A 14110-nucleotide genomic window follows, 5' to 3' on the forward strand; every position below is an offset into this window, starting at 1 on the left:
AGGGCTGAATGACATAACAGTGAAGAATCGTTATCCGCTTCCTCTTATGTCTTCAGCCTTCGAGATCCTGCAGGGAGCCAGGTTTTTCACTAAGTTGGACCTTCGTAACGCTTACCATCTCGTGCGCATCAGGGAGGGGGACGAGTGGAAGACGGCGTTTAACACTCCGTTAGGGCACTTTGAATACCGGGTTCTTCCTTTCGGCCTCGCTAACGCTCCAGCTGTCTTTCAGGCATTAGTCAATGATGTCCTGAGAGACATGCTGAACATCTTTGTTTTCGTTTACCTTGACGATATCCTGATTTTTTCACCGTCACTCCAGATTCATGTTCAGCACGTTCGACGTGTCCTCCAGCGCCTTTTAGAGAATTGTCTTTTTGTGAAGGCTGAGAAGTGCTCTTTTCATGCCTCCTCCGTCACATTTCTCGGTTCTGTTATTTCCGCTGAGGGCATTAAGATGGATCCCGCTAAGGTCCAAGCTGTCATTGATTGGCCCGTCCCTAAGTCACGCGTCGAGCTGCAGCGCTTTCTCGGCTTTGCGAACTTCTATCGTCGTTTCATCCGTAATTTCGGTCAGGTGGCAGCTCCTCTCACAGCCCTTACTTCTGTCAAGACGTGCTTTAAGTGGTCCGTTTCCGCCCAGGGAGCTTTTGATCTCCTCAAGAATCGTTTTACATCCGCACCTATCCTTGTTACACCTGACGTCTCTAGACAGTTCATTGTCGAGGTTGACGCGTCAGAGGTGGGCGTGGGAGCCATTCTTTCTCAGCGCTCCTTCTCTGACGACAAGGTCCACCCTTGCGCGTATTTTTCTCATCGCCTGTCGCCGTCGGAACGTAACTATGATGTGGGAAACCGCGAACTGCTCGCCATCCGCTTAGCCCTAGGCGAATGGCGACAGTGGTTGGAGGGGGCGACCGTTCCTTTTGTCGTTTGGACTGACCATAGGAACCTTGAGTACATCCGTTCTGCCAAACGACTTAATGCGCGTCAGGCGCGCTGGGCGCTGTTTTTCGCTCGTTTCGAGTTTGTGATTTCTTATCGTCCGGGCTCTAAGAACACCAAGCCTGATGCTTTATCTCGTCTCTTCAGTTCTTCAGTAGCCTCCACTGACCCCGAGGGGATTCTCCCTGAGGGGCGTGTTGTCGGGTTGACTGTCTGGGGAATTGAGAGGCAGGTAAAGCAAGCACTCACTCAAACTCCGTCGCCGCGCGCTTGTCCCAGGAACCTTCTTTTCGTTCCCGTTCCTACTCGTCTGGCCGTTCTTCAGTGGGCTCACTCTGCCAAGTTAGCCGGCCACCCTGGCGTTCGGGGTACGCTTGCTTCCATTCGCCAGCGCTTTTGGTGGCCCACCCGGGAGCATGACACGCGTCGCTTCGTGGCTGCTTGTTCGGTCTGCGCGCAGACTAAGTCCGGTAACTCTCCTCCTGCCGGCCGTCTCAGGCCGCTTCCCATTCCCTCTCGACCGTGGTCTCACATCGCCTTAGATTTTGTCACCGGACTGCCTTCGTCAGCGGGGAAGACTGTTATTCTTACGGTTGTCGACAGGTTCTCTAAGGCGGCTCATTTTATTCCCCTTGCTAAGCTTCCTTCTGCTAAAGAGACGGCACAAATCATCATCGAGAATGTTTTCAGAATTCATGGCCTTCCGTCAGACGTCGTTTCGGACAGAGGTCCGCAATTCACGTCTCAATTTTGGAGGGAGTTTTGCCGTTTGATTGGGGCTTCCGTCAGTCTCTCTTCCGGCTTTCACCCCCAGTCTAACGGTCAAGCAGAATGGGCCAATCAGACTATTGGTCGCATCTTACGCAGTCTTTCTTTTCGCAACCCTGCGTCTTGGTCAGAACAGCTCCCCTGGGCAGAATACGCCCACAACTCGCTTCCTTCGTCTGCGACCGGGCTATCTCCTTTTCAGAGTAGCCTCGGGTACCAGCCTCCGCTGTTCTCATCTCAGTTCGCCGAGTCCAGCGTCCCCTCCGCTCAGGCTTTTGTCCAACGTTGCGAGCGCACCTGGAAGAGGGTCAGGTCTGCACTTTGCCGTTATAGGGCGCAGACTGTGAGGGCTGCTAATAAGCGTAGAACTAAGAGTCCTAGATATTGTCGCGGTCAGAGAGTTTGGCTCTCCACTCAGAACCTTCCCCTTAAGACCACTTCTCGCAAGTTGACCCCGCGGTTCATTGGTCCGTTCCGTATTTCTCAGGTCATTAATCCTGTCGCAGTTCTTCCGCGATACCTTCGTCGCGTCCACCCGGTCTTCCATGTCTCCTGTATCAAGCCCGTTCTTCGCGCCCCCGCTCGTCTTCCCCCCCCCCCCCCCATCCTTGTCGAGGGCGCACCCATCTACAGGGTCCGTAGGATTTTGGACATGCGTCCTCGGGGCCGTGGTCATCAGTACCTAGTAGATTGGGAGGGGTACGGTCCTGAGGAGAGGAGTTGGGTTCCCTCTCGGGACGTGCTGGACCGTGCGCTGATCGATGATTTCCTCCGTTGCCGCCAGGTTTCCTCCTCGAGTGCGCCAGGAGGCGCTCGGTGAGTGGGGGGGTACTGTCATGTACTGTCATGTTGTGTCTTGTTTCTGTCCTTTCCCTTCACCCTGTCTCCCTCTGCTGGTCGTTGTTAGGTTACCTTTTCTCCCCCTCTTTTCCCCAGCTGTGCCTTGTCTCCTCCTAACTACCTCGTCACCCCTTTTCCCACCTGTTCCCTTTTTCCCTCTGATTAGGTCTCTATATCTCTCTCTGTTCCTGCTCCTGTCCTTGTCGGATTCTTGTTTGTGTTGTTCATGCCTGAACCAGACTATCGTCATGTTTGCTGCAACCTTGTCCTGTCCTGTCGGAACCTGCCGGTCCATCTGAGCCTACGTTTTGTTTTGTTATTAAAGAAGCTCTGTTTACGTTAATTCGCTTTTGGGTCCTCATTCACGCACCGTAACAGAAGATGGGTGGAAAGAGATGGGATATGATCATGTCATGATAGATGACTGTTGGTCCTCCTTGCTCCTGGATAAAGATGGACGGCTGCAGCCTGACCCACAAAGGTTGGCCTTTCTCCCACTCTTCTCCGCCTAACTCCCTCCATCTTTGATTTTCTTCCTTATTTCCTGGCCTTCTACCTCTTCCTTACCCTTTCTATTTTTGGCATTCCTCTTCCTTCTCTTATTCCCATTCAACCTTAATTAAAGACTGTAAATCTTGTGTACTAAAACTGTGCTGCTTGTAATGAATACCTTAGCATGGGTTAATAAAGGACATTGACTTGAGTTTGAGGTCTTATCTACTACAGCATTATGAACGGACAGTATTAGGTATGAGATTCATTACTTCACTGCCATCTCTAAAACCCCAGATTCCCTGGGGGCATTGCCAAGCTGGCGAGGTACCTCCATGACCGCGGCCTGAAGCTGGCCATCTATGGGGACCTGGGCACACACACACACCTGTGGAGGGTACCTTGGCACCACGCTGGACAAGATTGAGACTGATGCCCAGACGTCCGCTAGTTGGGGTGTGAACTTCCGGAAGTTGGATGGCTGCTACTCCAATGAAGAGTAGCAACAGAAGGGTGTGTGAATCTTGAGGGTGAACTGCAACTGTACATTGGGAGTTACTATATAGAGTGTATCAGCATTGGTGGTCCTTTGGTATCCTGGCGTGGTGGTATTTAAAGAGATGGGTGCAAGAGAGGGTAGAGGGAAATAGACTCAGAGGGGCATAGAGTAGATTTTTATTGTTCTCCTGACATACAGGTTACCCTCTCATGTCCAAGGCTTTGAATGCAACAGGCTGTCCAATTGGCTACTCCTGTAGTTGGCCAGCCTATCGGGGTGGACTCCCTCCCAGTGTGTGTTTCATTATGCTACCAGTGACACAATAAAAAAAATAAGGGACCACACATCCCCCCCCTGGTGACGGGTTTTGAGCCCCGGCTCGGCTGACTGTCTGTGCCCTTCCTCTCTGTCTCCCTGTACTGTACATACCTGTCTCCCTTTGTTTCCTACTGTGCTGTCATGAAAATAATAAAATACGGAAGGAGATGGGGGGGAAAAAACAAGGATTAGTGAATAGCTATGTGCTGCAAAGATTTTTGGTTTTACAATAACAATTATGGCTTGGAGGAAAAGGTAACGGATTATTATTCTCTTTGAATAATGCTCCATTCATTGTCATATTCCCAATGATTCCATTAGTTGTTTTGTTTCTCGCATGGGCTACTTTCGCATGGTTACAGGTATTCCGGGACAGCACTGCTGTAGTTAGATGACAAACTGTTGCTCCGTCACGTTTGATCCATCACTCAGATCATTCTTGATTCGAGTTGTTTGACGATTATCCTGATCCTTCAGGGGAAAAAAACAAGTCTTCCAAAGACATAAAGACAGGCAACAGTATCAAATCTAATGTCATTACAACATTAGCACCCTGTCAGAAACAAATCAAGGTGTATGTAAATGTATTTGTATTGCTCACAAACACTCACAGGGTCCATGTCTCTTTTTTTCTGCAGGTGAATTACACTCTGCTGGGGGAGATCTGTAACCTGTGGCGTAACTATGATGACACTCAGGACTCATGGGACAGTGTGCAAGACATTACAGACTGGTTCTTTGACAACCAGGGATACTGCAGCCTGAAGCCGGCCCTGGACGCTGGAACGATCCTGACATGGTCTGTCCGCTGTCTGTCCTACGTCCGACCATTGTCTGACCCTTACTTACACCAATCCCTCTGTCCTTCTTTCTGTGCTCTCCTCTCTGTTCACGTCTAATACTGTACTCTCCTCACAATTGTATTGGTAGAGTTTTCACCCAATTTCACATTTACTTTGTTCTGTATCTTACATTTATTGACGCCTGTATACATTACTTGCTGATTGTCCACTGTTATTGCCAAGCGTCGCTCTTACCCCTACACCTATCTTGCCAATATTAACCTTGTTCCTGCATTTGGAAGGGACTAGGAGTCACTCTGCTCACATTGTTTTATTTATTTACATTTATTCACATTGTTGTACATCTCATTAACCTTACATATTTATCATTTTTCTCTCCCAGCTGATCATAGGAAACGTTGGCCTCAGTGTGGACCAATCACGCTCTCAGATGGCTCTTTGGGCGATCATGGCTGCACCTCTCATTATGTCTAACAACCCTCGGACCCTAAGCAGTGAGGCCAGGGCCATCATGCAAAACAGAGCTGCCATCGCCATCAACCAGGATCCTATGGGCGTCCAGGGAAGACGCTTGCTACAGGTGACCCTCAATGACAAAATTACACATTTGTTTATGAGTCACATAGATAAATTCTGGCCGTATGAAATTCACTTCATTCAGACAGTTAGGAGACAGGCAAGTGGGAGAACAGTAGGAAGGGGACTGAACCCTGGTCACCGATTGGTAGTAGAGTATGTGACTGGCTGGGAGCATTATCACTAGACCACGGTCTCTGCACGAAATTCACTGTTTACTCTCCTTTTCTTTGTTTGTATGTCACTCTCCTTTTTACAGGAGAGGAGGTCATGTTGAAGTGTACTGGTGGCCCCTCTCCCAGTCGGCTAGTGCTCTGGTGTCCCTCAGCCGTTGCCAAGACATGGTCTATCACTGCCACACCTCCCTGGCCAAGTTAAACTACACAGCAGGTGTGCTCCTCTTTCCTGATTCCTTTCCTAGTTCTCTCCAACCACATTGTAGTGCATGCCGACTCGATTTCTTCCAGCGCATGATGACTGTATTTATTCCTGTTGAGGGAAGTGGAAGTTTGAGCTGTGGGCTGTGTTTTTGTAAGTGACACAGTGTTGTACCTCTACATTTGTACTCTTCTATATCTTTCAGGCTTATGACGTGTTCCCTGGGAAAACATTGAGCGGACTGTCTGCCACCACAGAGTTCACCGTCTCCATCAACCCCTCAGGAGTCGTAATGTGGTACGTCTATCCCAAAATGCACTACGAGCATCAACAGGATGATGGTAGATACCCCTACATCCGATAGAAATACAGGATGTCCTCCTCGCTCGACTTCCATAAGCCGAGGGTTGTGCCTCCTAGTCTGCTCTGAGGAGACATGAAGTAAGCACGCAGGAACTCCATCAATCCAGATCAAATCAAAGATATTTGAGTCAGGAAGAATATAGATTTTGTTTGCAACGTTGTATTTTACCCATATGTAATCTCGGCAACCCAGAACTGAAATCTTGCGCCAGCTACTCGATTAAGTTCTTGGGGTAGACGAAAGAGAAATCATACTAGAACCAGTGGCGGAAACAGGTCGGCAGCTCCATCACCGTCTCTGTCTGCAACAATTAATGTTATGTGCGTCTGCCCATGAGGAGATTAAACCATGTGTAATATTTCAAAATGTATAATTTATTTGTATTTTGTTGTGTGACCTCTATTCTAACAGGAAGGAGCGGTTCAGATCTTGCCTATGTATAATAAAAGGAGGGTGTAATGAGGTGCAGAATTGAGACTGCATAGAGTAAGATGATGAACTTAACATGCAACAAGACTTTCAGTCATGCAATAGTGTACAAGGTTCGGAGCTGTGTCAAGAGGAAGTGTGTGCCCATAGCAGTCATTCCCCCTTTCCACCACTGAGGGGCAGTGTAGACAGAGTTTCACAACAACCATTAGTGGGTTCCCTTTACCCTTGAAACACCAGCATGGCTATATCACATTAGATTAGGTTGCACAAGGAAATTAGATGTTGTGCTCCAGAATAGGCCAAGCATGTTTATTTGGTGATGGGATAAACAGCTGGTGATGCCGGTCTGATAGGGCTTGTGGATAAGCGATACACTAGGTGTCTTGTTGGTACAGTGCCTTGCAAAAGTATTCAAACCCCTATTTTGTTGTCATTACAACATGTCATTTAAATGGATTTTAATTTGGATTTAATGTAATGGACATACACAAAATAGTCCAAATTGGTCAAGTGAAATGAGCAAACATGTTTGTTGTTCGCCAAAAGGCAGGTGGGAGACTCCCCAAACATATGGGAGAAGGTACTCTAGTCAGATGAGACTAAAATGTAGCTTTTTGGCAATCAAGGAAAATGCTTTGTCTGGCGCAAACCCAACACCTCTCATCAACACCATCCCCACAGTGAAGCATTGTGGTGACAGCATCAGGAAACTGGTCAGAATTGAAGGAATGATGGATGGCGCTAAATACAGGGAAATTCTTGAGGGAAACCTGTTTCAGTCTCACAGAGATTTGAGACTGGGACGGAGGTTCACCTTCCAGCAGGACAATGACCCTAAGCATACTGCTAAAGCAACACTCAAGTGGTTTAAGGAGAAACATTTAAATGTCTTGGAATGGCCTAGTTAAAGCCCAGATCTCAATCCAATTGAGAATAATCTGTGATATGACTTAAAGATTGCTGTACACCAGCGGAACCCATCCAACTTGAAGGAGCAGGAGCAGTTTTGCAGTTTTGCCTTGAAGAATTGGCAAAAATCCAAGTGGCTAGATGTGCCAAGTTTATAGAGACATACCTCAAGAGACTTGCAGCTGTAATTGCTGCAAAAGGTGGCTCTACAAAGTATTGAATTTTGGGGGGCTGAATAGTTATGCACGCTCAAGTTTTCTGTTTTTTCTGTCTTATTTCTTGTTTGTTTCACAATAAAAAATATTTTGCATCTTCAAAGTGGTAGGCATGTTGTGTAAATCAAATAATACAACCCCCTCCAAAATCAATTTTAATTCCAGGTTGAAAGGCAACAAATTATAAAAAATGCCACAGGGGGTGAATACTTTTGCAAGCCACTGCATGACCTCTAGGTAGGTATGCCTTTTTTCAGTTCTATGAAGGTGGCACATGCACACACACATCTACTCGGTACAACCAGAAGAGGATGGGTCACCCCTCTGAGATGGGTTTGATTAAACATGATCAAACCCGCACATCAAATCACATGTTATACAAGGGACACCAATTCACTTATCTATACCTCTGAGGCTCTCACACACATACATGTTATACCAAACCATCACACATCCTTACTCATCTCCAGTCTATATACAAAAACAATTTAGCCTGTTCCTCTCTGTCTCTCTTCCAAATGGTCCTCTTCTTTCCCTCCTCTAGCCTTGCTCTGGTTCGGCGTACGTGTAAGAAAGGAGCATCAAGGCTGGCAGGAGTCCAGGAATCTCTCCTGGTACAGAGCATCTCTGTCCACAGTGCTTTGTCTGTGTGTTTCTGTGTATGTTATTTTCCATGTGCCCATTACAGTAAGCAGAACAAAATGTTTCACTGTGGGTGCATGTGTGTGTGTCTCATGCCATGCCATGTCATTATGTTCCATTCTGTCTATATGCCACTGAAATTAGCAGGTTTATGTGTTGGCTGTGCTACACTGCAGTCCAGATCTCAGAGAAGGCCTTCTAATTGTCCTCCATGCATTATCGCAGACGTTATCCTAATTTCTAGAGGCAAGCGCTGTTTTTGGGCAGCAATAAGCAATTTATCCACTTTACCAATACCCTAACTAAGCCTAAACCAAGCTGTAACCTAAATCCTAATTGTAACATAATTCTTATGCCTCATTTGTAGCTAATTTCAGGAACTTCCAGGTTTGCAATAATGGTGAATGGGAGAGGTGGCATGAGGAAGAGGCAAACTAGCCAACCAGAGGTCAGATCGTAGCATGTTGTGGCAAGTTTGTAGGTCTACTGTATGTTTTACCTCCAGATTTTCCTCAATACATTACCACAGAAATCCTCCTGAACTCAGAATAGTCACAACAGCCAGGTCACACAGCAGATGCTTCCTAGTAGGACAGCGTCTCCCGGGCCGCTGTGCAGTATATGACATCCACTGCCAGCCCCTTCCGCAGCCCCACACATCCACAGTGCTCAGCCTGGTCTTTATTGTGACGTAATACAGGAGGCATGCGGTGCCCAGGTCTCATAGAGGATGTCACACAAGTGTTCCTATGCAGCCCTGTGATGTGGGCTCTGTGGATGCTGCACAATGGGTATTCTGTGGGATATGGTTATGAGCAGTTCTCATAAACAGTTATCAGCCAGATCTATGAGGGCCTTGTGGAACTGAATTAAAACCACAGAGAGGGAGGAATCTAAATTGCATCATCCAGTGGTCACGTGGCCAACAAAATGGGCTCACGTACAAGAGACATATGCAACAATGACAGTGTTGCATTCAGAAGCTTTTGGATAATGATTAGGAGATAGATCGTCTTTTTTAGTGATATAGGATGGAAAGATTGAGCATAATATGCAGTAGGGGACTTTGTGAACTGCTTTGTGTTGGTGAAATGGGCCGGTGCCTCCTGCTCCATCTATGACAGCGAACAGATGAAGCGGGCGATTGTCATTCTGTTGCGGAACCCATCGGAGCTTGGCAAGGGCAGCTGCTCCACAAACTCTGTGGTCGATTTTGATTTTTAGGTACTCATTGTGTTTGGTGAGTTCAATGTTTCTGAAATGCTGTATTGGAAATGTCATCAAGATCAAGCAGTAATACACCATGCACACATACACATTCTCAGCCATGCATGTACGCACGCACACACGCACGCACGCACGCACACACACACACACACACACACACACACAATGACACTGGGGATGTTCGTCATGTGCAGTGTCTGATTAGGGCTCATGTGGGAATCAAACCCCTCCGCTCTCTTCCGATGTCCGGAAATCTCGTCACAGAAATTCAACACTTGCCCCATTGTTACACTGTCTCATTACGCTAGTGTAGAGAGAGAGAGAGAATTGAGGGAGCGAGACAGGCTGGTATTGAGAAATATATCCTTGACTATACTCACATAGACACTGTCTCTCTTTCTCCGTCTTTCTCTGCTACATTGCTGTGAGAAGATGGCTTTATCCTGCCTCTTTCTTTCCTCTGTCTGTTTCATCCTCAGGGTGTGCAGGTGGATGAAATAGGCCATGCCCGTTAAGGGATGAGTGGTTGAACAGTGAGAATGACTGAAAGAGCTGAGCAGCTCACAGTCACAACACAATGATGGCTAACTTGGTGGAAAATATATATAAAAATAGCCCACTATCCCAATCACTGTTTTTTGCTGTCTAGCCACAACACAGCACTGGACGTAAACACTCACATCATAGCACCTACAATCACAGACGCGACATCATGCACTTTTCAAATATAGCTTAGTCTTCCAAAGTAGCTGAGTCAGACTAAAAACCATATATATCATCTGAGGAGAGATGAGCCAGTCTAGTTGTCTCCTCACGTCTCCACCCCATCTTCTTCTTCGGCTGCATCTTTTCGCAGATGTCTGGCACCTCGGCGGTTCTCTGCCTTATTGCGGCATCCTGGCCAGCTTTTATTCATGGCCCCTGAAGGGAAGTCTTCTGTTCAAATAAACCTGGAGACTGTTCAGCAAACAGGATTCAGGTGTTTCTTAAACTTTCTGCTTTTTTACTGGAATTCTTTACAGGCTGCTAGGTAAACCTGCTGTTATTCTAGCTGGAGTCACTGAAAAGGGGTGCGCGGGTGTGTGCATGGGTATTTATGTGTGTGGGTGTGTGAGTTTGAGTGCATGTGCTAAATGACAGCCTTAAGTAGTTTGGAAGGGTGGGCGCTTTCTATAAGATAATTTTCCCTGGGGAAATAAAAATGCCAGGGTAGAGCAGATCCCTGAAATCCCTCAGCATTAAAATGTATCATCTCCTGTAGCTTGCACCAGACATTTAACATAAGCCAAAGACAATCATCTGTACAGAGCTCTCCATTGTGGATTAAACCTCTCCTCTCATGTGGTTTACAATGTTTCTGAAGATGCTGGGAGTGGTAAATATATATTTGGGAAACTTCCCGGCCAAGACCTGCATGGAACCAAATTCCACAGATGACATACACGAGGGAAAAGGTCTTCCAACTGTCTGATCTCAAGTAATTTTTCTGAAGAGATCCATAGCGCATATCCAATTGAAAACCCAGGTCAGTGCATGTATCCTCTGAGGTTGCAGTACAGAGAACGTCCTATAGGGCTCCCAGTCAACGGGAAGGCTGGAAAAGAAAGAAAATCGATGAGACTAGACCCAGGTGCCTAGCACATTAAGTGCTAGTGCTATGCTATTTGTAGCTATTTATTTTAGTGCTCATGCATTGTATGGCCCCTCTAATGCTTTCTACCTCTGTGTGCACTTTGGGCTTGAATACTGATTACTGGATCACTGTGTTCTGATCCAAAACTTCCTGCGGGAGATTAACCTGGGTGACCTTGCCATTGGCACTAATCCAGCCCATCATTATGACTTACTGCCCTTAATACGGCCCCCGCACCTTCCATCCCCTCCGCCCTCCGCCCTCCGTCTTCTCCCCCCACTGACCACCGTCTGAGGGCAGAGTAGGGGGAGAGAAGTGCCAGGGATGGGGCCATGGGTCACACTCACCATGATAATGTAGTACCAACAAGATGAAAGATTATCACGCTTGCTTTCCTAGAACCCACTGCTGCGGGGCTGACATACAGCTAACTTACAGTTCCACGTGGGATCGAATCTTGACCCCACTGCTCGTCTGCACTGTTCCCCCTCATATCTGTCTCTTCTTGGCCTACATTCATGTCTATCCCTATCAGTAAAACAATAAAAATCCTAAGGAGAGTAGACTTCCACTACCACTCTCCTTTAAAATAAAGTTGACTGAAGCTGTTCTTGTGGCCTGGTTTTTGGCATTTACACGGTCATGTTTAGATGTTGACGTCATACTCGAGGTGTTGTGGAATTTCCAGATCCTTTTTTTTGTGACAAATGCTTTGCCAAGACTCTGGGTCCCTCACCATTATGGCCAGGCTTGGTGGCACCCGGTGCTGACACTAGAGCCACTGCAAGTGACCCAGATTGACACTCTGGACCCGACAGCCGGTACAGCCAAATCAATTAACAACCTCAAATGACCCATTATATAACCAATTACAACACACAATACAGTCTTCCTGCTTGGGTGGACCCAACTCAACCCCACAGCCACAATAAATACCATGTAACTCTACATTACATTTAACCTCTGGTGAAGCAGGACATCACTCTGTGGGTGGCCTGGATATCCTTGAGCTGCTGGCCGTGGTAGTGGTTGGAGGCAGTAGTTGATCATATACACATCAGCATACAGTCCAGTAAGTATTCTCAGTTTTTATGAATGGGTCTCTGGGTTTGCCCAGCAGTGGCTGCTCTTGACCTGTGAGGACAGACTTGTTAACCTCCGCACCACTCCACCCCACCCACCTTCACCCCCCAGCCAAGCCTCTTCCCTGGGCTTGCGCCCAGGCGTATACATGGCCGGCTGCACGTTGCAGCAGCTTAAGTCCTTGGTGGCAGAAGGCCAGCCTGTCAGCTGCCTCCTGGCAGGAGAGAGTAGGTCAAAGTCAGAGCCACCTGCCAGTAACTAGCTCAGAGAGCAGCAGGCTAGCAAAACCAAACCACACAGAACCAGCTTGTTAAACCTAGCCTAGAGCATGCTAACAAAGTAGGGCATACAGTAGCATGCTAGCAAAGTAACATAGCACATGCCAGCAAAGCAGCATAATGTAGATCAGGCAGCATAGAGTGCACTAGGCAAACATCTCCACATTGGCACGATGTGGGTCCGATGTGGACTGAAATATTGGCGCCATGTAGGCTGCCAGCATTGGTTGTCGCTATCATACATATGTTGTTTTACAAGAGAAACTGTTAAGTCTGGAGGAAACCTGGCACCATCCCTATGGTGAAGCACGGCAGTGGCAGCATCATGCTGTCGGGATGTTTTTCAGCCGCAGGGAGTGGGAGACTAGTCAAGATCGAGGGAAAGTTGAACGAAGCAAAGTACAGATAGATCCTTGATGAAAACCTGCTCCAGAGCACTCAGGACCTCAGATTGGGCGAACGTTCACCTTCCAACAGGACAGCAACCCTAAGCATGGTGTGGGATAGCCCATGTTGGGCTTGGTGTGGGCTGGCCCGTGTTTGGCTTGGTGTATGCTGGCCCGTCTCGGACTGCTGTGGGCTAGCCTGTCTTGGACTGTTGTAGGCAAGCACGTGTCGGACTGGTGTGGGTTAGCCCATGTTGGGCTTGGTGTGGGCTGGCCCGTGTTTGGCTTGGTGTATGCTGGCCCGTCTCGGACTGCTGTGGGCTAGCCTGTCTTGGACTGTTGTAGGCTAGCACGTGTCGGACTGGTGTGGGTTAGCCCATGTTGGGCTTGGTGTGGGCTGGCCTGTGTTGGGTTGGTGTAGGCTTGCCCATGTTGGGCTGGTGTGGGCTTGGTGTGGGATAGCCCATGTTGGGCTTGGTGTGGGCTGACCCATGTTTGGCTGGTGTGGGCTAGCCTGTGTTGGGCTGGTATAGGCTAGCCCATGTTGACCTGATGGGGGATTGGTGTGGGCTAACATGTTGGGCTGGTATGGGCTTGTTGTGGTCGTAGGAACCCTGTGTTGGGCAGATGTGGGATTGCTGTGGGCTAGCCTGTGCCCACCTTGCCCACAAAATACCCACAAAGGGCCAATGGGATCATGTTTGCTGGGTGGCCTATACTAGCAAAGCAGCATAGATCATGCTAGCAATGCAGCATAGAGCATGCTAACAAGCAGTGCAGATTTCAGTTGTCTCTTATCTGATTATTGTAATGCTCTTAGGAATGAAGTGACAAAATAACGATTGGATTTGAAGAAGTGGAAGCAATTCCAGGATTTCACCATTTAAACATTCAACCATTCATAAAATGACTTTGTAGGCTCACATACAGTACATTGATATGGTGAATGGAAGTTAAAGTACGCCTATGGAACAGACTTTGAACATACTGTATTATGTCATCCACCGTCAGACTGAGACTGGGACCTCAGGTTCCAGCTGGCAATGAAGGAAGGGTGTGGACATGTCGGGCTGATAGATGCGGTTTCGTGATTTCACACTGAATTACCATGACCAGGAAGTAAGGTGATGTGACACACTAAGCAATTCGACAGAACTGGAGTGAAATATGACAATGATCAGACAATCAGATTGTACACTTATGGTTTCTGGGCTAGTGTGTCCTAGGTCAGAGTAGTTAGCGTACTTTTGGGCACAGAGTCCGGGGGTAGGCTTTTGGGGAGAGAGGGTGCGAGGCCTATTAGTCCAGAGGACGTGCAGTGC

The 14110-nt window shown here is 47.7% G+C and overlaps 1 pseudogene across 1 annotated transcript; it reads left to right on the forward strand.

Moving 5' to 3' along the window:
• The first annotated feature begins 4063 nt into the window (after positions 1-4063).
• LOC110504041 (alpha-N-acetylgalactosaminidase-like) lies at positions 4064-6351 on the forward strand (annotated as a pseudogene). Its single transcript, XR_016494938.1, has 5 exons — positions 4064-4117; positions 4501-4661; positions 5048-5245; positions 5501-5631; positions 5825-6351. The product of XR_016494938.1 is annotated as an alpha-N-acetylgalactosaminidase-like (transcript).
• Positions 6352-14110: the final 7759 nt, after the last annotated feature.

This window comes from Oncorhynchus mykiss, chromosome 3 (genome assembly GCF_057628025.1).
Source record: "Oncorhynchus mykiss isolate SJ-2025 chromosome 3, ASM5762802v1, whole genome shotgun sequence".
Classification (NCBI taxonomy): domain Eukaryota; kingdom Metazoa; phylum Chordata; class Actinopteri; order Salmoniformes; family Salmonidae; genus Oncorhynchus; species Oncorhynchus mykiss.